General features: G+C 42.9%; 1 protein-coding gene and 1 long non-coding RNA gene across 6 annotated transcripts in view; one reads left to right on the top strand and one right to left on the bottom strand.

The window, feature by feature from the left end:
- The window catches only part of Aig1 (androgen-induced 1), a 230,092-nt gene that overhangs the window by 118,380 nt on the left and 84,549 nt on the right, over positions 1-27,163 (top strand). The gene's annotated exons all lie outside the window — the stretch shown is intronic.
- LOC148006838 (uncharacterized) lies at positions 11,872-15,703 on the bottom strand. Its single transcript, XR_015648999.1, has 2 exons — positions 15,331-15,703; positions 11,872-13,558 (listed from the first exon to the last, which is right to left on the bottom strand). It is a non-coding gene; the product is annotated as an uncharacterized LOC148006838 (long non-coding RNA).

The raw sequence follows: 27,163 nt of genomic DNA, 5'->3' as shown, positions 1-27,163 counted from the left end.
TTCCAGATGCTTCCCTAGTTTTTCTTCTATTAGTTTGAGTGTGTCTGGTTTGATGTGGAGGTCCTTGATCCACTTGGACTTAAGCTTTGTACAGGGTGATAAGCATGGATCGATCTGCATTCTTCTACATGTTGACCTCCAGTTGAACCAGCACCATTTGCTGAAAATGCTATCTTTTTTCCATTTGATGGTTTTGGCTCCTTTGTCAAAAATCAAGTGACCATAGGTGTGTGGGTTCATTTCTGGGTCTTCAATTCTATTCCATTGGTCTATCTGTCTGTCTCTGTACCAATACCATGCAGTTTTTATCACTATTGCTCTGTAATACTGCTTGAGTTCAGGGATAGTGATTCCCCCTGAAGTCCTTTTATTGTTGAGGATAGCTTTAGCTATCCTGGGTTTTTTGTTATTCCAGATGAATTTGCAAATTGTTCTGTCTAACTCTTTGAAGAATTGGATTGGTATTTTGATGGGGATTGCATTGAATCTGTAGATTGCTTTTGGTAAAATGGCCATTTTTACTATATTAATCCTGCCAATCCATGAGCATGGGAGATCTTTCCATCTTCTGAGGTCTTCTTCAATTTCTTTCCTCAGTGTCTTGAAGTTCTTATTGTACAGATCTTTTACTTGCTTGGTTAAAGTCACACCGAGGTACTTTATATTATTTGGGTCTATTATGAAGGGTGTCATTTCCCTAATTTCTTTCTCGGCTTGTTTCTCTTTTGTATAGAGGAAGGCAACTGATTTATTTGAGTTAATTTTATACCCAGCCACTTTGCTGAAGTTGTTTATCAGCTTTAGTAGTTCTCTGGTGGAACTTTTGGGATCACTTAAATATACTATCATGTCATCTGCAAATAGTGATATTTTGACTTCTTCTTTTCCGATCTGTATCCCCTTGATCTCCTTTTGTTGTCTGATTGCTCTGGCTAGAACTTCAAGAACTATATTGAATAAGTAGGGAGAGAGTGGGCAGCCTTGTCTAGTCCCTGATTTTAGTGGGATTGCTTCGAGTTTCTCTTCATTTAGTTTAATGTTAGCAACTGGTTTGCTGTATATGGCTTTTACTATGTTTAGGTATGGGCCTTGAATTCCTATTCTTTCCAGGACTTTTATCATGAAGGGGTGTTGAATTTTGTCAAATGCTTTCTCAGCATCTAATGAAATGATCATGTGGTTTTGTTCTTTCAGTTTGTTTATATGATGGATCACGTTGATGGTTTTCCGTATATTAAACCATCCCTGCATGCCTGGGATGAAGCCTACTTGATCATGGTGGATGATTGTTTTGATGTGCTCTTGAATTCGGTTTGCCAGAATTTTATTGAGTATTTTTGCGTCGATATTCATAAGGGAAATTGGTCTGAAGTTCTCTTTCTTTGTTGTGTCTTTGTGTGGTTTAGGTATAAGAGTAATTGTGGCTTCGTAGAAGGAATTCGGTAGTGCTCCATCTGTTTCAATTCTGTGGAATAGTTTGGATAATATTGGTATGAGGTCTTCTATGAAGGTTTGATAGAATTCTGCACTAAACCCGTCTGGACCTGGGCTCTTTTTGGTTGGAAGACCTTTAATGACTGCTTCTATTTCCTTAGGAGTTATGGGGTTGTTTAACTGGTTTATCTGTTCCTGATTTAACTTCGATACCTGGTATCTGTCTAGGAAATTGTCCATTTCCTGAAGATTTTCAAATTTTGTTGAATATAGGTTTTTATAGTAAGATCTGATGATTTTTTGAATTTCCTCTGAATCTGTAGTTATGTCTCCCTTTTCATTTCTAATTTTGTTAATTTGGACGCACTCTCTGTGTCCTCTCGTTAGTCTGGCTAAGGGTTTATCTATCTTGTTGATTTTCTCAAAGAACCAACTTTTGGTTCTGTTGATTCTTTCTATGGTCCTTTTTGTTTCTACTTGGTTGATTTCAGCTCTGAGTTTGATTATTTCCTGCCTTCTACTCCTCCTGGGTGTATTTGCTTCTTTTTGTTCTAGAGCTTTTAGGTGTGCTGTCAAGCTGCTGACATATGCTCTTTCCTGTTTCTTTCTGCAGGCACTCAGCGCTATGAGTTTTCCTCTTAGCACAGATTTCATTGTGTCCCATAAGTTTGGGTATGTTGTATCTTCATTTTCTTTAAATTCTAAAAAGTTTTTAATTTCTTTCTTTATTTCTTCCTTGACCAGGTTATCATTGAGTAGAGCATTGTTCAATTTCCACGTATATGTGGGCATTCTTCCCTTATTGTTATTGAAGACCAGTTTTAGGCCGTGGTGGTCCGATAGCATGCATGGGATTATCTCTATCTTTCTGTACCTGTTGAGGCCCGTTTTTTGACCAATTATATGGTCAATTTTGGAGAAAGTACCATGAGGAGCTGAGAAGAAGGTATATCCTTTTGCTTTAGGATAGAATGTTCTATAAATATCCGTTAAGTCCATTTGGCTCATGACTTCTCTTAGTCTGTCGACATCACTGTTTAATTTCTGTTTCCATGATCTGTCCATTGATGAGAGTGGGGTGTTGAAGTCTCCCACTATTATTGTGTGAGGTGCAATGTGTGTTTTGAGCTTTAGTAAGGTTTCTTTTACGTATGTAGGTGCCCTTGTATTTGGGGCATAGATATTTAGGATTGAGAGTTCATCTTGGTGGATTTTTCCTTTGATGAATATGAAGTGTCCTTCCTTATCTTTTTTGATGACTTTTAGTTGGAAATTGATTTTATTTGATATTAGAATGGCTACTCCAGCTTGCTTCTTCTGACCATTTGCTTGGAAAGTTGTTTTCCAGCCTTTCACTCTGAGGTAGTGTCTGTCTTTGTCTCTGAGGTGTGTTTCCTGTAGGCAGCAGAATGCAGGGTCCTCATTGCGTATCCAGTTTGTTAACCTATGTCTTTTTATTGGGGAGTTGAGGCCATTGATATTGAGAGATATTAAGGAATAGTGATTATTGCTTCCCTTTATATTCATATTTGGATGTGAGGTTATGTTTGTGTGCTTTCATTCTCTTTGTTTTGTTGCCAAGACGATTAGTTTCTTGCTTCTTCTAGGGTATAGCTTGCCTCCTTATGTTGGGCTTTACCATTTATTATCCTTTGTAGTGCTGGATTTGTAGAAAGATATTGTGTAAATTTGGTTTTGTCATGGAATATCTTGGTTTCTCCATCAATGTTAATTGAGAGTTTTGCTGGATACAGTAACCTGGGCTGGCATTTGTGTTCTCTTAGGGTCTGTATGACATCAGTCCAGGATCTTCTGGCCTTCATAGTTTCTGGCGAGAAGTCTGGTGTGATTCTGATAGGTCTCCCTTTATATGTTACTTGACCTTTTTCCCTTACTGCTTTTAATATTCTTTCTTTATTTTGTGCGTTTGGTGTTTTGACAATTATGTGACGGGAGGTGTTTCTTTTCTGGTCCAATCTATTTGGAGTTCTGTAGGCTTCTTGTATGTCTATGGGTATCTCTTTTTTTAGGTTAGGGAAGTTTTCTTCTATGATTTTGTTGAAGATATTTACTGGTCCTTTGAGCTGGGAGTCTTCACTCTCTTCTATACCTATTATCCTTAGGTTTGATCTTCTCATTGAGTCCTGGATTTCCTGTATGTTTTGGACCAGTAGCTTTTTCCGCTTTACATTATCTTTGACAGTTGAGTCAATGATTTCTATGGAATCTTCTGCTCCTGAGATTCTCTCTTCCATCTCTTGAATTCTGTTGGTGAGGCTTGTATCTACAGCTCCTTGTCTCTTCTTTTGGTTTTCTATATCCAGGGTTGTTTCCATGTGTTCTTTCTTGATTGCTTCTATTTCCATTTTTAATTCCTTCAACTGTTTGATTGTGTTTTCCTGGAATTCTTTCAGGGATTTTTGCGATTCCTCTCTGTTGGCTTTTACTTGTTTATTAATGTTTTCCTGTGCTTCCCTAAGTGTGTTCATGTCTTTCTTGAAGTCCTCCAGCATCATGATCAAATATGATTTTGTAACTAGATCTTGCTTTTCTGGTGTGTTTGGATATTCCATGTTTGTTTTGGTGGGAGAATTGGGCTCCGATGATGGCATGTAGTCTTGGTTTCTGTTGCTTGGGTTCCTGCGCTTGCCTCTCGCCATCAGATTATCTCTAGTGTTACTTTGTTCTGCTATTTCTGACAGTGGCTAGACTGTCCTATAAGCCTGTGTGACAGGAGTGCTGTAGACCTGTTTTCCTCTCTTTCAGTCAGTTATGGGGACAGAGTGTTCTGCTTTCTGGCGTGTAGTTTTTCCTCTCTACAGGTCTTCAGCTGTTCCTGTGGGCCTGTGTCTTGAGTTCACCAGGCAGCTTTCTTGCAGCAGAAAATTTGGTCTTACCTGTGGTCCCGAGGCTCAGGTTCGCTCGTGGGGTGCTCCCCACGGGCTCTCTGCAGCGGCAGCAACCAGGAAGACCTGTGCCGCCCCTTCCGGGAACTTCAGTGCACCAGGGTTCCAGATAGTCTTTGGCTTTTTCCTCTGGCGTCCGAGATGTGTGTGCAGGGAGCAGTCACTTCTGGTTTCCCAGGCTTGTCTGCCTCTCTGAAGGTTTAGCTCTCCCTCCCACGGGATTTGGGTGCAGAGAACTGTTTATCCGGTCTGTTTCTTTCAGGTTCCGGCGGTGTCTCAGGCACAGGGGTCCTGCCGCTCCTGGACCCTTCCCCACGGGAGCCCAGAGGCCTTGTACAGTTTCCTCTTGGGCCAGGGATGTGGGCAGGGGTGAGCAGAGTTGGTGGTCTCTTCCGCTCTGCAGCCTCAGGAGTGCCCACCTGACCAGGCGGTTGGGTCTCTCTCTCACCGGGTCTGGGAGCAGAGAGCTGCTGCGGGCCGGGATCCGCGGGTGTGGGACTTCCGGTAAACACAGAACGTGCCCGGTCCTAGAGAAATTCTGCTTTCCTGTGTCCCAAGCTCACCAGGCAGCTTTCTTGCAGCAGAAAATTTGGTCTTACCTGTGGGCCCGAGGCTCAGGTTCGCTCGTGGGGTGCTCCCCACGGGCTCTCTGCAGCGGCAGCAACCAGGAAGACCTGTGCCGCCCCTTCCGGGAGCTTCAGTGCACCAGGGTTCCAGATGGTCTTTGGCTTTTTCCTCTGGCGTCTGAGATGTGTGTGCAGGGAGCAGTCACTTCTCTTTTCCCAGGCTTGTCTGCCTCTCTGAAGGTTTAGCTCTCCCTCCCACGGGATTTGGGTGCAGAGAACTGTTTATCCGGTCTGTTTCTTTCAGGTTCCGGCGGTGTCTCAGGGACAGGGGTCCTGCCGCTCCTGGGCCCTCCCCCACGGGAGCCCAGAGGCCTTATACAGTTTCCTCTTGGGCCAGGGATGTGGGCAGGGGTGAGCAGAGTTGGTGGTCTCTTCCGCTCTGCAGCCTCAGGAGTGCCCACCTGACCAGGCGGTTGGGTCTCTCTCTCACCCCCATTCTTTCTTTACACTAAATAATTGTTCAAATAATTTTTCGCTGTTGTGAATATTTTTAAATCACTTTGGTCTCTGCCCGAGTTTCTGGAATTAACAAATATAAGTGGTTTTCTTTTGTTTACTTTTCAATGCTCGATCCTCTGAATAAACTTATGTTGTATTAAACATTTAATCTCATTCAGGGATGGGGGTGTGGGATTCTACCCTGCCTTTGATTATTCAGTTCCCAGATAAAAGACACACAACTTTTATATTTATAATAAGCCTTTAATGCACTGAGCTGTGCAGATATCTAACCTCTACGCTATTATGTCTAGTTCCTATCAATAACTGAGTTATAACTTACCATGTTCCACCTGTGCTACTCCGATTGACCAGCCCTCGGGGTCATGTTTTCATGACTCACTTACCTACCCCATGGTCTCTCTCCTCTCTCTACCTTCTACTCTCTCTCTTTCTCCTCCTCCTGTTCTCCCTACCCTCCCACCTGCACCCCTCCTACTCTCCCCACAGACAAATATCTTATTTCCACTTCTTTTTCTGGAGAAAGATAATTCAGTGTCTAACATGAATCATTGAGTTAGTATTCTTAATAAAGATCAAACATAGCAAGTTGTACTCAGGGGGCAAGAATTTTTACCTCTATCCTGTCCATCAGCCCATTAGTGAATGTTCAGTCAGTGCTGGGTGCTCATGGAGTACCCAGTGAAGATTTGAAGATACAGTGGGAGACTGGAAAATGTGACGTGGGCTATGCTGTGTAGCGTTTAATGAACAGGAGCCGCGATGGGTACCCCAGTGCCCCTTCCCAAGCCTCTTGTTTACGCTTAGGTTGCCCAGTTAGTACCAGGAGGAAGTTGTGAAAAAAATAGTATGTATTATGTAGTCTGGGACCTGGGAGTATGTGAACTTTGATCTAAAAGACTATAAAATTGAGAGAAACCAAAGCAGAAGGAGTAAATAAACAACGATGACGACGACCATGACGACAACAATAACAATAACAACAACAACAACAACAACAACAACAAAAATAGCAAACAGGCTTTTTCAGAGCTTAAAAGATCACAGTAAAACCAGGTGGAGGTCATGTCCATGAGTACTGGGCTAAAATCTTTTCCCATAGAGAAGCCATGTAAGTGTTTCAGGATTCTTTCAGGAAACACAGGCTTACTTGGCTGCCTTAGGGTAGGAGTGGTTTGTAAATTCTTACAGTCCCGGGGCTCTAGACTGACACCCACAGTTCCCTGTCCAATTTAATGTGGCTTATATTATCATTTAAATCTGGGTGTGGATTCTGAGTTCTGATGTCAGGAAACAAGGAGGGTCATGGTAGGCTCAGGGCGTGGAAGAAATTACAAGGACCCATAGCCAGATAAGACATGCTCTATTCACTCCAGTGAAAACCAGTACCACAGGCTTGATTGACAGATGTTGGCAGGTACCCCAGCCCAGGCACAAACAAAAATGTGTACACAGATCACAAGGAGATAGGTACACAGGTAGGCCAGTTAAGATTCAGACTCAGGCTGAAGTCTAAGGTCTCTCTCTCTCTCTCTCTCTCTCTCTCTCTCTCTCTCTCTCTCTCTCTCTCTCACCTTTCCTCCCTCCTGCATATCTGGTATCAACCATTTTTACTGATCCAACCTGACTCAGTTTCCCAGAAGTTCTGGGTTAGCTATCTGATCCCTGTCATATATGCATCTCAGAGCCATGTCCGCTAACATAAGGTGTTTCAGGCACTCTGTCTTATACTGGAAATCTCACTGTGTTGCTCAGGCTGTCCTTGAATGACGATTGTCCTGTCTCGTCTTTCAGGTACCGGTATGCACCAGTGCATACAACTTTAGACACTTTTCGGTAGTGAAAGTCTTTCTTGAAGCAATATCTTACTTTAAGGTGGATATAAGCTCACCTGTAGAACAAAGTGGCATTACTCTTGACCCTCCCCTCCAGACCTTACCACCTCTACAAAACTCCTTAGAACATGTTTGGGAAAAGCTTTGCTTTTCTCCCAGTTTTCTTTTCCTAATGACCCGCTATGACTATGTAAAATCCCATGGGAGACTGAGATAGCATCTCTCTATATATAATCTATCTGTCTCTCTGTCTTTGTCTCTCTGTCTCTCAGTGTTTCTGTGTCTCTGCCTGTCCATCCGTCTGTTATGCACTAATAGAACTATTCTTGAGTAGGATAGCCAACTCTTACTCCAGTTAGAGGAGACATTTTGGCTAGCTAAGGCAGTGGCTCTCAATAGGTTCCAGGACTGCCAAGTCTAGACACAGCGACAATGGAGTGAGTAGGCTGGCAGTTATGGACAGGTGGAAGCACCATCCAGCCATGATAGTCCACCAGCAAAGAGAAAACAGCCGAGGTTCAGGAGGCAGAGGCCTAGCAGCCATTAGTGAGAGCTGAACCTACTTTATTTGTACAAATGAAGGAACTTGAATTAGGGGCCCACTGGAGTCTCCACGCCAAATGCAAAAGCAGTTGTCATTTACATGATTCGTCTGTCCTCAGGTCGGACTATTCGGAGGGAACAGAGGGGTAACCCTCAGATGCCTCCCTAGGAATGTGTGGGGATATTTAAAATGTGTTCTTTCTCTTTTCAAGGCATCAGTATGAAAGACCAACACTTTTCCCATTTCAGAGCTCAATGTGTAGTCCCTGTAAAAGGTCTAAATTGCTTCAGTAGCCACAGGGAACATGGCTTACAGGTATTCCAGGCAAAGATGATGGTGTCTCCACAGATTTGGGGCCAGAGGGAGAATCTAGGGTGCCTTCGGCCTCAGCAAGCAGAATGTGTCCCTAAGGACATCCCATGCCTTCAGTGGGGACAAGGTTTGACTTCAGGACATCTTCCAAATATGCCCTTGAACCTCTCTAGGTAACATAGAAACAGCCGTGTGCCCTACACATAGCTAAAAGTGTTTTCCCTCACCATTCTGTTTGAAGACCCTTGTTTCCAAATAAGGAATTAGCCTGAAGAGACTTATATGTTGACTGGCTGTGAGAATTCTTATGTAGTATGTTCTTATACATGGCCTTTGAGTTTCCACAGCTGCAATGTTACAAGCTGGGAACCCCCATGAGCCTTTCACAGCACCCCCAATAGCGATTCTCCTCCAGTTTCCTTGGCATTTTCTTACAAACAGAAGTATAGCTTGCTGGGAGACGTAAGGAAAATATACTGTATTATATACTGTTTATCTTCGTATTTCAAACTTAATGTCTTAAGTCTACTGGGCTGTAGAAATGACTGTCATTGCTACATGTCACTCAAAATATTAAGAACGTCTATGCATGTGTTGGTGTGGGTGCCTCTGTGTTTGTAAACTTCTGACACGTATGCAGCTCAAGGGTCAGAGTGGCAATTGGAGCCTCTGCAAATATAGGTAGAGGAGAGTTTGCTCTACCTCATATGTGTGTTGGGAACCTAGCCCTAGTCCTCTGGGACAGCAACAAGTGTTCTTAGCTGCTGAGCCAACTCTGCAGCCCAGTGATGCCACCTTTGATTGAATACAGCTAGTGGGCTGGTCGCCACGGTGGCATGGGCTCATTATTTATGTTTAGCAGAGAAAACTATCCTCTCAGTCTGCTTTCCACAGAAAATGACAAGGGCAGTGCCATTAGTTTTTTTTTTTCTTATTCTTTCTATAATAATATCATTGTTTTGGTGACTCTGGTATTAGACTTTATCCTCTCCGGCTATAGACTAGGAAGAATGTTGCTGGTATATTTCTAGAACAGTACTTATGCACAGCCTTCAGATTTCCTAAGGCTTTGTCGATAGTTTAAACATAGTAAATAGGACTCCATCGGACGCTAAAGGACATGTCTTGATCTCTGTTCTTCTTTAAAATTCGTTAAAAATAGCATTCCAAGTTCAGAGACGTTTTCTTAAGTCATCAATTACAGCTTCTACCCCCACGGCTCTTTCAGTTTCGCCACAGGACTAGCAATCAGTGCCTGAGACTCTTTTCAATTTCAGATGCTGTCACTTCTGTGTTTAAAGCCCTCCCATAGATCCCAGTGGATGGGATGACTATTTCTAGTTATATGTAAAATGAGCGCAGGACAGATGCTTGGACTATTGCGTGTTTATTTAATGTATATTAGAAAAACTAGAAATGTATATTAAAGTTTAACTATACTATATAAGAGAATGTCAGATATATACATATACATATGTATATATACATTATATATATATATATGATAACATATTAGGAAAGAGTAAGAAAACATGACCTGTCATGTGAGGTTACTGCGTAGGATCTTAAGAAAGTTATGTGAATCAATATGAAATAAACCTTTCAGAAAGCCATAAACATGTTGGGGAATAATGTTAAGGGAATAAACTTGAACCTTGAAGCATTAACAACAGGCGAAGATCGACTCCTTGGGATGTCTGTGACTTCCTCTCTTGCCGCCCTTCACTGCAGCCACCTGAGACTATGTGTTCCTCTCTCTTATTAACTTTCGTACTCCCCATGGCTGAATTAAAGTATAGGCTTCGTTGCATCCCATGTGCATGAGCTCGAGAAAGTCCCTCAGACATGTTGCGCTCTTCCACAAGGCAAGAAACAAATAAGATTGTGAATAAAGTTAGAGGACGATTACAATATAATGCTACACTTCTTTAATAGATTTAAGGGTGAGGAACATTAGCATAACTAGGAAACATTTCCAGAGAGTTCATCCTCATCCAAGTTGGTAGATATGTGTATATGTATGTGTGTTTGTGTATGTATGTGTGTATGTATGTGTGTGTTTGTATGTTGTATGTATTATGTGTGTGTGTGTACGTATGTATGTATGTTTTTTTTTCTTTTTTTTTTCCCGGAGCTGGGGACCGAACCCAGGGCCTTGCGCTCGATAGGCAAGCGCTCTACCACTGAGCTAAATTCCCAACCCCGCACGTATGTTTTTTTTAAGATAGGGTCCCATATATCCCCGGGTAGCCTGAGACTCAATGTACAGTCACAGATGTCTTTGAACTTCTGATCTTCCTGCTACTCAAATCCTAAGGTCACAGGTTTTGCACCACCGTGTCCAGCTTATGCAGTAATAGAGGAATCACATCTGGGCGTGATACATGCTGGCCAATCATCATGCTTCTGACTGAGCTCTCTCCCCAACCCTGGCAGATCAACGGGACCATCTCTTGTTCAAAGACAGGAAGAGCCCTCAGCTGAGAGCATGGGCATCACTGTGGGCCAACATTGTCGAGCAGATATAGAAAGCAAGGTACACTATCCAAAAGTACAGGGCAATGGTTAGAATTACACACACACACACACACACACACACACACTCAACGACTAGTGAACATTCTCATTTATTTAGTAGGTATTGTGATTTGAAAGTAACATGATAAGCTCATGTGTTTCAACACTTGGTTCTCAGATGGTGCTGTGGTTGGGCAAATCACAGAACCTTCAGGAAGTGGAGCTTTGCTGGAGGAAGGGCTTCAGTGGCCACCGCCTTTGAGGTTTTAGCATAGACCCACACCCTGTGTTCTCTCTGCTTTCTGATGCACTGTTACAAGCTGACGTCATGCTCTGCCACCATGCCTTTCCCACCATGTGAAAGGAAGAAAGAAAAACCTTTCGCCCATAGGTAACTTTTAGCAGACATACTTCACATTCCTTATTTTGCTGGAGTTTCCCAATCTGGTCTGTATTTTACACTGATTGTCCTTGTCCTGATCATGTAACCATTTCCCTAGTGCTCAGTGGCTCACTCGTGTCTGGTCTCTGATGGATTTGGCAGCACGGGTATAGGTGACTGAATGTTGAATAAACCATGGGTTCTTTAATACACCCATGACCCAGGTTGAATGTTGGCAGTAGTAGAAGATCCCAAAGGGAGAGAGGTACTCAGAATCCAGGCTGTGAGGCCATAAGATGTCAAGACAGCCAAGTCTCAGTGTGCCCATCAAGATACCCTGGAGTCTTTGATGCTATCGAAACATTTCATATAGGTACATTTGAGGATCTGAGAGAACTTTTTTTGGCAACTAAATGAAATAAGTGCAGGGGACATGGTGAGAAGTGATGCTTCCCTATGGGTTGTGTTTCTGTTTAATAGGACTGTTTTTATAAATATTGTTTATAGGTCCTTTTATAAACCCTTCTGTGCTCTGTCCTCATGCTCTCTTAGAATTTAGATCAGCCACACCCAGCACAGACATGGCTTTTTTTCCCCAGTGCTTTCTGAATCTGAAACATTTTCCAGACTTTAAGAATGATCAAGAGTGTGGTTGGCAGTCACTGGCTATGGGCAGTCTAAGGCATCGACCAGGGGGGACCTGGTTCATAATTCCTAGGCAGATAGGAAGGCCACACATCAGACTAGTTATCCTATAAATGGGAAATGTGCGAACATCCTCATTTGCCAATGTGCTAGACAATAATGTCATTCCTTTGTGATGAAATTGCCATTGCTTCTTTTTCCAAAATGGCGGATGTCTTCAGTAAGGACATGCACTTGTCGAGCACATTCTGTTAATCGGAGTTACCTGTCCCTGTTCTCTTAATGCTAAAGATAGGCGTTCTGCGCTTTCTTCTCAGGGCTACCTACTTTCCACTGTCTTCTCCTTATGTTTCCGAGTCTACCTTTCTGCTGTTTTGCCTCTTAACACTCCTTGGGTTCCACACGTTCTCATCCAAAATCCTCCACAGCGATGCACGTTTGTGTGTAGAGTGTAGAGAAGGTGAATGGAAAAGCGGAGTTATCACAGACTGTCATGTTGGTCGTGTTCTCTCTCGGCGGTGCGTGCTGCCAGGCCTCTGCTCTTCTCCCTAAAAGTCAGGGTGGGAGCAACAAGGGTCACTGTTGGCCTTCATCCCGTGACCTGTCCTTGTGACCTCTTGGCATTTAGACAAGACACACAGAGCACAGTGTAGGTGACAGGCAGAGTTTATGACAGAACAGTGTGAGGGAAGCACTCACAGGCTGAGAGCAGGCGACAGACAGGGAACCAATTTGTCCGTCCTACATTTCAAAGTAGGCTTTGAGGCTCTTTCCTAACATTTTTACAACAGCTTTCAACTAGTCATTGTTTCTGAGAGGGAGCTCCAGGCCCGTTGGAAAAGAGCAAATGGATGGGTTTGCTGTTTGACAGAATGCCTGTTCTTGGGTAAAATTAGAGGATCTTCTTGGCAGTTGGGCATGCCATCTTCACACAGGGACAGAGCTATGAGTAGGACCTGGTCTTTTAACCAGTAGTCAGAGGCTTCAGTTCTAGATCTTGACTATATAGGACGCTGATTTTGATGAAGGAGTTCATCCTCGGTAACCTTCAAGCATGCTGGCTTCCTAAGCAGCCTGCCATCCCAGAGCCACTATCCTCTTTGGTAAAAGAGTGCTCTGCACGCCATTTATGGACACCCGGGGTCTGGGCACTCCAGGAACCTCCCAACTCTGTCCTGATAGCTCAGAAAATGGTCGAAGCAGGAGATAGCTCTCCTACCCACCTAGTCATCTCTTAGAACTATAAGCTTATAACTTAAAACCTAACATTTTAAATCTTAAATTTCAAATCCAAGTCCCGAGATGAAAAAGCCTCGGGCGATTGCTTTGCGTTGTTCAAATGGAAGAATAGCAAACCAAGGTGAACGACGTCACTCTGCTGCACGCAGGGCAGAGAGCTGTTATTCCTCTCTCCATGCCACCGAGTGAGTGCGTTGTTAAAGGGGTCTTTCTGTTTTCTGTTCTGGAAACACAATCAATGCTTCCGGTTGCTGGGAAGCCAGCTCCAGGTTGTTAGACTTCTGTCCATGGTGCTCGAGGAGCACCCAGTCAAAGACCCTCCAAGATAAAACTCTGCCGGTCTTGATGGGAAGAACGTTTTCACTCTAGCGTGGGAAGGCTTAGATTCAGATCGTTGAATAAAAGGTGCAACGAGGCTTTTCCGGGGGACAGGTTTCCTTCTCTTCATCGCAGGCACTCAACAGAAAGAAAATAACATTCGCACCGCAGAACTGCAAAGGGGAGCCTGTTGCCTCTGTGGGCTGCCTTCTTTCAAAGAGAGATTAATGAGGGTGAATGGTGATATGCCCACCGGTACCCCTAAAGGTGTCTCTGAAAGAAAAGAGAGGATCCTGCGAACTTTTTTCCACCTGGCCTCGCGCATCAAAGCCTTTCAGGAGCTGTTTCAAAAGAGAAGGAGCTATTGATTGAGCTCTGACAGGGGCCTGCAGTCTTTAGGAGAAAAACGAAGTTTTTAACTGTTAGATAAATAAATAGTAATGGGAAAAAAGACTGCATCCAGCTGCTTCCTTGGTCCCCCCTCTTCCCCCTCAATCCTCTCCACTCCAATCCTCTCCCTTCTCCTCCAATTCTCTCCCCCACCCCATCCTTTCCTCTTCCCCCTTCTCCCTCCCCTCCAATCCCTTCTCCTACCCTTCCCTCTCTTTTCCTCCCCTCCCTTTTCTCTCCTTCACTCCCCTCTCTAACTCCCCTCCCTTCCAACCCTTTCCCCCCCTCTCCTTTTCCTTCCATCCCTTCTCCTCCTTTTCCCTCCTCTCCCCTCCCGAATGACGAGTGGAAAAGAGCTATTTAGATTTAATTTGGAGAGCATCATTTTGTGGTGGTGAATATTTCATAACAAATGTTATGAGCAAAATCTAGTTAGGAGACCGAAATGGGCACTTCGCTTGAATGTGAGATGAAAGGGAAGCCACTTTTGCTTTTAAATCATCAATCAATCAATCAATCCCCAACAGACAAGGTATATTGAGTGTGAAACCCTAGCTTCTCTACCTGTACTTTGTCTGTCTGTCTATCTCCATTCCTGAGACTTCTGCATATTTCTACAGATGGTCCGTTAGTCTGTCACCTAACATGTGTTCTGCTGTGTGTCTAACCAATCTCATCCCCTTTCAAAGGTTAAGGCACAGAGATAGAGGTCGCTGCCCTCTTGGATTTTAGGGAAGGGGGACCAGCAGTAAAACGTACCCCCCAGCCTGTGACAGTTATGTTTGAGGGCAGAGCTTAACCCAGAAACAGAAGCAATCAATCATCCCCTGAGAACTGGCACAGGGGGCTTCTTCAGGATGGTCGAGAAGCCTGGACTAAGGCCAGGACCACACATTTCCCAGGTCTCTTTGAACCTGAAGCCCAAGTCAGCACCCAGAAAACAGAATCGAGATCACTTTATCTGTTCATCCCTCTTCTCTGTTTCTGACTTTACTCGTCTAATTAATTGGTGTGTTGGGAGAAGTAGCCAAATTTAATATGTTGGGGCTTGCCTGATCCTCAACTTTTGCCCTAAAAAACCTAGGTTGAAGATGATAAAAATGAATTGTAGTTTGATTATCCTAGACAAGAGGAACTGCCCCCCTTCGTGTAATGTGCTTCCCTTCTGGAGGACAAGAAGCCCAAACTATTAATCTATAGGCTTGCTGTGTGTATGCATGCATTCATTCTTTCTCTCATCCATCTGGTATTATTGAGGGTCCACTAAAAGCACATGTGCTCGGGGTCCATAATTCAAAGATGACGGGATATGAGCAGCTGAAACACTTGTGGGGAAAAAAAAATGGCTTCACCTTTCATGCTAGATGCCTTCCCGGCATGCCATGTCCCCACCCCCTCATCTCACTAGTTTCTACATCGCTAGGAGAAGTAGAACTCTAGACTCCCAACCTTGGCCCATATTGTAAAGATACATTAATTACAGAAAAGCTGTATTCCAAGCCTATAGAAGTTTCCCATGATACTGGGGTCTCGTAAAGAAAACTAAAGCCTAAGAAATAAATAAACTTTTTCATTCTTTTTAATTCTGTGGTTGGCGAAAACCACACACTTATATGGATGCATTTAAAACCAGTGCGATCCTGTGGTAATTAAGAACAGGAAGTATAGTGAGGCATTGCTCAGGGTCTTTCTTCTGGGAAGCAGGACAGAGTGGAGATCTTACCTTCTGTAAGGGAAGGCCAGAAAATTCTTCCAAGGAACACGGCCAGCTTTAGAGCCAAGACTGGCTGTGAGCTGAGCAAGCTTCCCGATTCTCCCATTTTCTTCTGTTCCATTGAAGCTGCACGTCCTTGTCACCTTGTAAGCAATTAGCTCAAAAGAAATTTGTTTTCCCTGTCTTGGACACTCTGGTTCTTTGATCCCCTAAGCTTCCGTGGGTTCGAAGTCTTGCCAGTTCTCAGGAGTAGAGTGCATACGGCTGGTGTCCCTCCTGGTGACCTTCGCAGCCATCTGGGCCCAAAGCCGTGGCTGTCCAGCTCAGCCCAGCAGGGCAAGGCCTGCTGTGTGCTGATGCCTCATTTGGACTCCATGTCTGTGACTCACGCCATCTGTTGGTAATTTGTCGTTTTTTTCTGGAGTCAGGATTTTCAGAAGACTCATTCTCTGGCACCCCTAAGTGAGGTGCCCTAACAGCAGGTCTGTGACTTGTCTCCTCATCGGCCTGTGGTCAGGGCCCACTGCTAGTGCTGTGTCCAGCTGCCCTGGCTGTAATGGTGTTGTCCTTTGCGCTTCGGAGAGCATCCCACCGAGTACCTGCCCTCTTGGAAGCCACTTACATTCTTTGTAGGACTTGTTTGAAGAACAGCCAAGCTGGCAGCCACGGGGCTCCACTTTCACTTTTACAACCTCTACAACAGTAGGCTCAAGTCCTTGTGTCATCTGGCCATCTGCTTAACTTGCCCCCTCTTCGAATGGTAAACAAAACAAGCAACCAACCCTGCCCCCTGCCCAGCATTTGCTAAACCACGTTTGCTTCAGAGCAACCACAATGGATGCTGTGTACTGAACCATATTTCATTCTTGTGTTTTCACCGGGAAGATCATCGTATCCCTTTGAAGGACAGACAATTACTATCTTTGCTTCTCTTTCTAAGGAAATTGGGGCTCCAACCAGTGGACTAACTTGATGTAACCCTGGGACCAATAAATGATGCTGCTGAAACTCTAACTCTCTGTTTGGCTGCTGAAGCAAGGGTTTGACTGATATACTGCTAGTGTTAATAATACCATGCGTTGAGTTTCAGTGTCTCTAAGGAATTTACCCTTCAGGCCTTAAATACAGCATCATGTGACCGTGAATGAAGCCTACTCACCCATCCACCTGACTGGTGTTGGGGACCTCTGCTGGGTCTGGTGCACTGTGCAGGGGTCCTGTGGACACAACAGTCTTGTCTCAGAAGGCTTTAAGTTGTGGGCACATACACTCATCAAATCACTCGTCCTACAGGGCAGGTAGCATGCAAGCCTGAGGTGCACTCTCATAAGGTCACAGTTCTACTTCGGGGGCCTGTCTGGAAACTAAGAATCCAAAGAGCTGGATAACGGAGCCAGTGTTTGGTATGGACGTCCTGTCCAAATCATTTCTTCTTTTTTTTTTTTTTGGTTCTTTTTTTTTTTTTTTCGGAGCTGGGGACCGAACCCAGGGCCTTGTGCTTCCTAGGCAAGCGCTCTACCACTGAGCTAAATCCCCAACCCCTCCAAATCATTTCTTTTGGCTTCCTGTTATTGAACTTGTGAATCAGCCTCAGCTCTACCTAGCTGCTTTCTACTCTACTTCAACTTTGTAGGAAGGCCAGAGTTGAGAAGAATAGAGGAAGCGAAAATACCCAAGGCTAGGTTTGGGGAAACCGGCATCTACCAGAAAAGCCTGCTTGCAAACAGCAGAATGATAGCCAACAGCTTGTAAACGTATTTTCTTACACAGAGAGAAGTCAGATGATATTTTCCAGTCTTACGTCAGTTGCTGGGCAGTGCTGCCAAGCTGTTATTTCTTCCTAGTTATGACTTGCTACCCTTAGTGCAGGAGCCTTCTTCCTTCACTGAGTCCTTTGTGCCCCCACAGGATGGCCCTGGTCTTCCTAGACTCACTCTTTCATATCCGACTGAGCAGAAACATCAAAGGAGAGGGGGCTTCCTCCTGCTGTGATGCTTGCCCTTGTTATTTTTCTTTCCTTTGGAATAGGAGCCATCTTCTACCAGCCTTCCCCTTTTAGCTCTCTGGTTAAAACCCAATCAGACACCAAGCTCAAAGTCAATGGTCATCCGTCCTTCAGGTTCAGGATGGAAGTTGTTACTCTTTCTCTGTGATTAATTTGCAAGGAAGAGAGTGAGTGACTGCTTAATGGCGTGTGTCCCAGCTGGGTTTGGTTGGCATGAGTGACAAAAGAACAAGAAACAAATACATCTAGAGACTCATTTGTCTGCCACTCGGGAATCCCAAAAGAACGCTAAACTGGAAGCTAGAATACAAAGGACCAGTCACCGGTGTCCAAAGAGAGAAGGAAGACGTAGTGAGTGATTCTGGCTAGCTGTGGTCACTTGGTCTTGAAATCGCCAACCGGAGGAACGGTGATGAGTAAGAATACCCCACACGTGAACACTGAGGCAGATAGACCTTGGAAATTGTCACTGTCTATAAAGACTTTGATACAAGGGAAAATTACCCATGAGAGGAAAAAGAGACCGAATGCCAGCAAACAGCCGCAAGTAGCTTATATTTTTATCTTCAATTCAGGCCATTTCAAAGTGTGATGGCAAAGTTCAAACCAGGGTAAGGGAGAGGAACATCAGTCATCCAAGTCTTTGTGACTTGGACGTACAATACGGTACAAAGATGATGGAGACATGGGCAAACATTAAAGTGTCTGCTTTTCCAATTGTATATTTGAGGCGATACACAGTCCGCTGGAGATGCACATTAAAACACCTGAGGATTGGCTAATCTTGCTCATAGAGAGGCAGATGAGGCTACAGGAGGGATGAAGCTACAGTAAGACTTGAGAATGACCCTTTTCAAAGAAAGGAGACATTTATAGACTAGATAAAACAGAAAGACAGTCTAATCCAGACCTCAGAACAGAATGAATGTCATTAGGTTTTTTTTTTAGCCTGTCTTAATCTTATAAACCAGTAGGAACCACAGAGCTGTCCTTACAACACTCCTCCGTACAGCCCATGCTCTCCCTCTACGTTAGGACAGAAAGCAACTGGGGCCAGGGAACTGAATGCCCACGAAGGCTGCTTGCTGCCGAGCCCAGGAGCTTCCTTGTCATAGTGGTGAGTAGGCAGATCCTCAAGAAGGCAGGTAGGGTCGTGTGTTCAAGTCCCCACTTAATTACCGCGCGTCCCCTTTCCTTCTCATTTCCCCATCTCCACAGTCAGGTGTATGGGTCCACCATGCCCAGGGAGCTTTTCCGCTCAACACGGAAGTGTGTACACATTTGACATTCTCCTGTCCTCCCATGAGACCCGGCACATGTCCCATGCTTAAGCATGGGTACTGATTATGTATATGATTAAATACACACAATGGCATGTCGGCTAATTGACTTTATAAGTGATTAAAACTTGAGTAATCTCCTAGCTTAATGGATGCTTCACCTTTCTAAAACTTCTGAAATGTCTCAAAAGGTGGGGATTTGGTAGCGGGCTTCCGTATTTTGTGGGTACATCTAATACAGAGGAAGGCAGGTAGAATTGAGTCTGTACCTAAGCCCACCTGCCTTGGACAAAGGGATTGAATGAACAATGAGCCAACATTTTGTTAAAAGAGTGTGGCATGAGGGTTTATATTATAAGTTCCACTGCCAGAAGTCCTGGGCTTGAATCCCAGCCCCATTGTTCCTGGCTATACTGGAAGTCACTTAAGCCCTCTGTGCCTCATGTTTCCTATCTGAAAGACAGAAATGTAAATAGTAGCTGTCTATACTTATTAGTTATAAAGGTCAACAAATATATGCAGTGCCTCACACAATTCTACACATGCCAGATAGTGAATGTCCTATAGGTGCCACCCCATGACCCCTAAGAGGTGACACATTTTTCACCATTTCACAGGAAGCTTTTATTACTATTGCTGTGTAGCTCTGCTTGAAGTCAGGTGAAAACTCCAGACGTTCTTTATTCAGGGTCGTTTTAGCTATCCTGGGTATTTCGTTTTCCCACATATGGCTATGGTGAAGGGTTTTGTCTCCCTATCTTCATTCTCAGCCTTTCTATTGTTTGTAGAAAGTAGGGCTACTGATTTCTTTGAGTTAATTTAAATGAGGATCTGACTTAAGCCAGGAGTAAGCGATAGTGTTGGGCTTATAATTTAGGTCTGACCTTTCTTCTATATGCCTCACCTGGCCACCTTCTGAGAGGCTTCCTTCTATACAGATGGGAAAAATACAGGGACCCACAGCCATAGAATGAGAGACCTTGGCAGCCCTAAATGGGATGTCTCCATGAACTCCCTCCCCTCGGAGCTCAAGGAACGTTGCAGAAGAAGAGGTAGGAGCCAAAGAGGATGGACACCAGGAGAACAAGTTGCTCTAAATCAACAGCATCAAAGCTCATATGAACTCATAGACACTGATGTAGCATGCACAGGGCCTGCATAATAATAATAGATTATAGAGATAATAGCTTTTAATTCAGTGTATGGGATTCCCTAGTATGCAAATGAATGGGTCTCTGATTCTTGGGCCTTCTCTTGGGCTAGCTCTTTTCCTTCTGTTTGTTTCTCTTGTCCAACTCCAATGTGATAGTTTTTGTCTTGTCTTATTATGTTTTACTGTTAAAACACACGTAGGTATAACACTGAGTCCTCTGGGGTAAGAGGTTTATATAACCATGAATGATTATGCTGAGCAATAAATCTTATTTTTTTAAATTTACTAGAAATAAAACGAATTTAATTTTTTTCCTCTCATTGAAAATAGATTTTTCAAGCATTGTCTCTGAATGTTAATTTTTTGGTACAAAAATAAATTTGTATGAAAAAATAAAATAGATTGTTCTTCTCACATGATACATCCTGATAATGCTTACCCTCCCCCTTCTCCTAGTTCCTTCCCCACATCTCTTTCTATGCAGATCCACTCTCTTTCTGATTTTCATTATAAAACAGACAGGCTTTTAAGGGGTAAAAATATAATATAGTAAGATTTTTAATGCATCAAAATTGGAGAAGAAAAGCAAACTGGAAGAAAAGAGCCCAAGAGAAGGCACAAGAGACAGACCCACTTGTTCCCACACTCTAGAATCCCATGAAAAACTAAGTTGGAAGCCATAATATACCTGCAGAGGACACTCCTCTTCAGCAGGGTTCCCTGAGCACTGAGGAGAGGGATTTAATGGAGATATCCTGTTTAGGGTTGAAGGTTCCAAAGTCTTCCACTCTGTGTATAGTGTCTGACTGTGAGTCTCTCTGTATTTGTTCCCACTGCTGCATGAGGAAGCTTGTCTGATGATGGCTGAACAAGGCACCGATCTATGAGTATAGAAGAATGTCTTTATGAGTCACTTGATTGCTATGTTTTGCTTGTGTTTTTAGACCAGTGGTATTTGATTTTACCCTAGAACTGTAGACTATCTAATCTCAGGTTCTTGGTCACCCAACTTGTGTTGGGTATGGGTTCCATGTTGTGGAGCGGGTCTTCAGCCAAATCAGATAGTTACACTCACAAATTTGGTGCCACCATTTCCCCAGCATATGTTGCAGGCAGGACGCCATTCTTGACCAAATGATTTGAGGCTGTGTTGGTGTTTATGGCCTTCCTTTGGTAGTGAGCGGAGTGTCTACCTGTACCAAAGAGGCTAGAAAGTAGGGAAGAAGGCTCTGTGTAGGCACCAGCTCAACTTCTCCATGTTTAATGAGTTGTGTAGGTGTTGAGTTAGCAATGGATCCTTGCCATCAGTTTGTGGAAAGCAACCTACAGTCTTAATGACAGTCTGGGTTGTTTCGGATTTTCATGTGACTCCTTTAGCCAACAACTCAATTAGATGGACCTCAATCATGGTATGGAGAGCTTCATTTGGTGATAAAAGGTGACCTGGGTCTTTCCTATCATTTGGGGATTGGTGTGTGTGTGTGTGTGTGTGTGTGTGTGTGTGTGTGTGCATTCTCTCTCTTCATATATATATATGTGTGTGTGTGTGTCTTATATAATTTGATTTATATTATACAGATAATATTGCATATTATATGTATATATTTTCTGAAGCTTCTCTACTATCCATCAAATGGCCCGTAGTAACAAATGTAATGATATTGATGACATAGTTGCTGGAACTTCATAAGGACATTTCCTTAACACAGCTGATGTTTCTAACAAATGCCACAGTCACTTCTCTTCTTGCGTTATGAAATTATAAAATCACAGATTTCAGCACAAATCCTGATGGTTCTCCTTCCCTCTGAACTAATGGTGAACTGAACTGTCTAACGTTGGTGATAAAGGAGTGCTTCTTTTGACTTTTGATCTTTAGGGTTGTTTGTCTGATTATCTATAGTGTTTTATTTTGTCAATCCTTAATCCAGCTAGATTTGGTTACATTTCCAATCCATGCCTCTCTAATCTCAGCACTCATTCTCAGGAGGCCAAGGCAGGAGGTTATACCAAGTTCCAGATCAGCCTGAGCTACTTAGTCAGATCCTGTCTCAAAAACAAAAGAAAATCTAAAATCTAACACAAACATTTAAAAAATATATTTAAAAGAATTTGAAAAATCTAAACCAGCCAAATTACAGTCAAGCCCCACATTTCATATAAGTAAGTTCTTTGAGCAAGTTGCCAAAGAAATATGTAAGTGCTAGTCGTCATTCCTACTCTTCCTTTTAAGGCTCCGTAACTATGTCTGGTGCCCTGTCTACAGCCCGTGCTCTCGGTTTCTAATTTCAGGACTCCCACAGAGTTCACTGCTCAGATGCAGACAGCACACATTCGCGCTGGCTCTCAGCTTCTGGAAAAATCACTCAAATTTCTGTAGATTTTCCTTTATGAACATTGGCCTGATGTTTCAAGATGCTCTGTCATCAACGAACAGTTAAAACCGAATTGAAAATATTCAATAATAATAATAATAATAATAATAATAATAATAATACCACAGCCTCTGCACCTGATCCTGTGCTAGGCACAACATAAATATCATCTTTGAAAGGCTCAAAAAATTATTTGAAGAAGGCTGGCTCTGGACGTATTTTAGAAACACTATTTCAACACAGAACTTTCCCAGGTCCCTGTATGGAATCTATAGTTCAGCCCTTTTGAGACTCAGCTGTGTCTACTAATGAAAACAAACTTGGTGGTTGACAGCTTTCTCTCCACATCCATGCCCAAATTTGGCCATTTTTGTTTGACCACTTCTTGACTGCGGCACTGTAAAGAAAACAGGGAGAATAGATGGGGAGAGCTTGTTTTCTTCTAGCCCTGCTATCGCATATCCTGGTTATGACTTTATTCTTTCATTTCATCTTCTGTTTAGTGAGTAGTTGTGTGTGTCAGCTTGGGAACCTGCAAATACCAATTTGCTTAATCCCCAGTATAACCCTAGGCAATGCCTAGTGTGCTCCTTATTTTATATGGATGGATAGGCAGACGCTCATGGAAACTAATATGTCTACCTGTCTATTCATATATCCACACATCTCCATAGGTAGGTTTTGCTCCACTCCACATAAAGAAGAAACTCAGAAGTAGACCTTAGAAGAGTGAGTAGTAGTAGCAGCTGAGTGGGGAGCATTTAGCTTCAGTTCATGTACTAGTCTCCCCTCCCCCACCTTGCCAGCGTACACCCAAAAATCAAGTTTAAGGGTGAAAAATTCCATTTGGCTTATCATTTCAGAGGTTTATGTTTTTTTTGTCACCTGGTTACCTTATGTTGAGCCTGAGATGAGACCAAACCTCATAGTTCACTCATAATTGGAGTGCAGCCGCTCACCTCAGCTTGGTCAGGAGTGGGAGGACAGACAGAGACCAGGTGCGTCTTTCCAAGTCTCCTGGCACCCACATCTTTCAGGCCAGATCCACTCCCTAAGGTCTGAATCATCTACCAGAACAGCACCAGCATCTGGGTACCAAGCCTTCGGTGCATTGGCTGCAGGGAGAACTTTCTATCCAAACCCTAACCGTTCAAGAAAAACAAGGGTGCTGGGATGAGAAAGAAGCACAAGAAAATCCCAGTCTCCGGTCAGGGAAGACAAATGGAATTGTGGGACACAATACCAAGCAAACAAACAAACAAACAAATAGAAACAGAGGGAACCAAAATTATATATTATATCCCACTGAAATCCCAGGACATGAAAAGTACATCTATGGTAATAACAATAAAGAAGCTAGGCTTTTGAATCTGAATTTGAATTACCATTTGCGTAGATAGTGTCTATTCCAACTGTGTAGAGAAAGCAGTCTTATCCTCGTTTCTGTTAATAATGAAAGACTTAGGAGACTTTCAATGGAGTAAAAACACTTGTTCATATTCTCATAGCCAGTGATTAGCAGAGCCAGATTTCATATCCAGCTCTGCCTTCCTCCAAGCCGTGCATCAATTTTTACCAACCTACACTTTTAGACTTGAGGCACAAGTTTTGAAGTAGGGGTGGCTTAGGGCCCTAAGCCATGTTATGGGTCACCCATAGACAAAATTAAACTAGACTTCTATTTCAATAGCACGAACAGAAGAAATCTAATGCTAGCACCTAGTAACTGGCTGCAGGACACTTCATTTTGTACAAGTGGTAATGTCTGTGTGCCTTTGCAAGAGGTGTATTGGGCTTGTGTCCCTGTTGAGTCTCTTACTTATCCTGTCTTTATCTTACTACCTTGTCTTTTTTGCATCAGGTGGGAACATTTGCAAATGCTAACCTCATGGAAAACAGGGTTCATGTTGTGTCTAGGATGTTCCCGGTTTGTCTAAAGCCATTCAATGAGAAGTTAATAACAGCAAATGATTTCAGAATGGGTCATCTGAATGATACTGCTACAAAGTCAAATAAGGAGGTATCCTCCCCATAAGAAAGCCCTTGCATTCTTGGAACTGGCTAGGTGCTCCCCTATAATTTCATAGTGCATGGAAGTCTAGCCTTATCTTTCTAGAGTGACCTGCGAATTAAAAGCAACCAGGTAAACTATCCCTGAGACTTAATGCAATGCCATATGATTTCTCTTAATGCAAGATGCCTGATCTTAATTTACCTCCTTCTAGCTTCCATATTTATGTGGTCACAGAGAGTGGTACTGTAGATATTATCAATGTATTGCTTGATAAAAATACACAGGAAGAAAAAAGGTTCTAGTGATTTCCTTAAGAAGAGAAAGAATTCATACCTGCTACTTGAATGTATAGTTCTAAAGTATTGTTTCATGATCACTGAAGGTAGCATAGGAAAAGAAATCACCTTTGGTATAAGGAATAACTGGGAAAAAGGTTGAATAAAGACTTTTTTCAGGACTGAATTGAAAAAGAACAAACAGCATAAGTATTTGTAATCTATTTCCAGTCTTGTCTGTTAATTGTAGATGTTCTTTTACTTTAAAGCAGAAAGCAAACCCCTTTCATGAAACAGGCATTACTAATGCACAACACTCTAGAAAGGATGCACATATGGCACTCACACCTCAAGTCTTCCCTCCTGCTCCCTACCCAGACATAACTAATCAATCACAGCACTCTTGTCTGCCAAGCTTGGATTTAGGTTGTTTTTCTTCTCTCTCTCTTTTTTTTTAAATCCTTCCACCTCAGTGCTCCAGGAAGGTCCTCTCCAACCATGACAGGTGGCCCATAAGTTAAAATAACTTTGCCTTTTCTGTTTAGCATTGGTAATACAAAAGAAAAAAAAAGAAAGAAAGAAAAGAATAAAATCCTGTTCCCAAAACAGACCTATCAACAGTTTCTACAATAGTAGGAGGGAAAAGGATGACATTTTTATGTTGGATGACATTGATATACAGATAAAGAACTAACACATTATTTCTGAAGGACAGGGAGAGGATTTCTAAGCAGAAATGAGAATGGATGTGATTGGAAGAATAGGGAACTTAATACCCTTTTTAGTCATTTGGGTGAAGCATGAGGCATCTAAGTTGCATGGCCTGGGAAGACCTTTCTCAGCCTGGACTTAAGCAGGCCACTGACTAAAGCTGGGGAATAGATTTCAGGTCAACAGTGTGACCTGTTTGATTGCCAAGTAAGACGTTAAGGGTTTTTCTTGTGGAAAAATTAAGTCAGAAGCATGGGACTCCCTTGGCAGCCAAGTGATAGTCCCAAGGGGTCCACATTCACAGCATATTCATGAGTGGCCTTTGATACTGGACGAAGTGCATTGGACAGCTGCATACTTCAATGTCGTCACCTCTGTGAACGTGCACAGCTTGGACAAATAGCAGTAGAAGATACTGAGGAGAGAAGGCTTCTGATTTAACATACCAGGAACAAAATACTGTGGTTGGCAGGGTGCAGAATAGAGGCTTATTCAATGCATGGGTTTCTAGGCAGTCTGGGAAGCAATAGAGACTACACACAGCCCAAGGATCTCGACACCTATGTGCATATTTTATGATATGGCCATTAAGCTAGGAAATTTTTGATAAATTAGAGAAATTCAGCTTGAGATTCACAAAATCATAAGTTGTTTATCGCTAGAGCCTAGGGCACTTGAACTTAGCATTCACTCCCCAAAGCAAAATCATTATAGTTAAATAAATATACTATGTAGAAATGGGTCCATAACTTTTGCTGTCCACTAACTTAGCCACTTCCAGGACAACAGCTTTTCCCCCTTTTCATTTCTGCGATTGGGCAATCATATCTCCTAAGACAACTTAAATCTGAGAGCTGGTCAGCAAAACATTGACCATGACTCAAGTTAACGTCAGAATCTCTGGCATGTATACGGGACTGTTAGCAAAGTTCTTTCTCCGCTGTGTTGTTTGATGCCCACAACTACCTAGGGTCGGTGGGAAGGTTTTGTTAACTTTATTTGAGTGGTAAGTATTGTCATTATCCACAATCAAGACTTAAAATGAAGAAAAAAATATCTATAAAACAGCAAGAAAGGAAAAATGGCTGATTATCTCCAGCAGTTATTCAGAAAACAATGAAAATGAAGTATATCAACCTTTTCTCATCTCACACCACATAAATCACAAAGACAGGTCATGTGGGAATAGGGAGAGTCATCTTTGGTCTCTACAAGGTGAGCACCTCCAAGACAAACCAAGTGCCCTATCCTGCCCGGGCAACATGAAATTTGAGAGCCTATCCCAGTTCGAAATGTTGTGGCGAACATAGTACATTTTCATAAGGAAAAAATGTATTGGTGAAAGAATGGGGGAGAAACTAATGTGTAAGAAATGGGATTGAGTTGAAGGGTGTTGAAATGAATGGGGTGTGGAGGAGGAAGGAAAAGTGAGGTGGTAGCTGCAGTGGGGAGTGGGGATGAGTGTAGTTAGTGTGGCCAGACCAAAAGAGAAGAGTACAGAGACTGACTGTCCTGTCTTTTTCACACCACATTTTAATACAAGGACCAGCAAGATGTCTTAAAATGCACGTGTAGGTACAGATTGTGTAACAGATAGAATTAGATATCTAGAGATATCTAGGGTGTGTGTGTGTGTGTGTGTGTGTGTGTGTGTGTGTGTGTGTGTGTGTGTGTGTGTGTAGTGGGGGAAGCTTTTAGCCCAAATAGATTCTCTGTATGCAGCTTTTCATGGTGATTTGAATTTCTCCCCCCTGGGGCTTAACACTAAATTTACTGCTTCTTTCATTTTATTGATACTATAATGGAATTTGATACACTCTAATTCCGAAACTACAATGTTTATTCATTTCATATGTCAGTACAAAATCCAATCAAGAAAAATTACTGCCCCTCTGGAAGCTCCATTTGTACAGAATGATGATTGCTTTGCAAGGAAATAAAGAAGTTTGGGAGGAGGGCGTTTTCCTTTACCATGAGCCAATGATGCCGTCCCAATGTGCTGTGCAGCTCTTTATCGATATTTTCCTGC

The sequence above is a fragment of the Rattus norvegicus genome, chromosome 1, assembly GCF_021556685.1.
Source record: "Rattus norvegicus strain SHRSP/BbbUtx chromosome 1, alternate assembly SHRSP_T2T, whole genome shotgun sequence".
Taxonomy (NCBI): Eukaryota; Metazoa; Chordata; class Mammalia; order Rodentia; family Muridae; genus Rattus; species Rattus norvegicus.
Note: the sequence above shows the minus strand (reverse complement) of the source record. Positions and strands in the feature narration are given on the sequence as shown.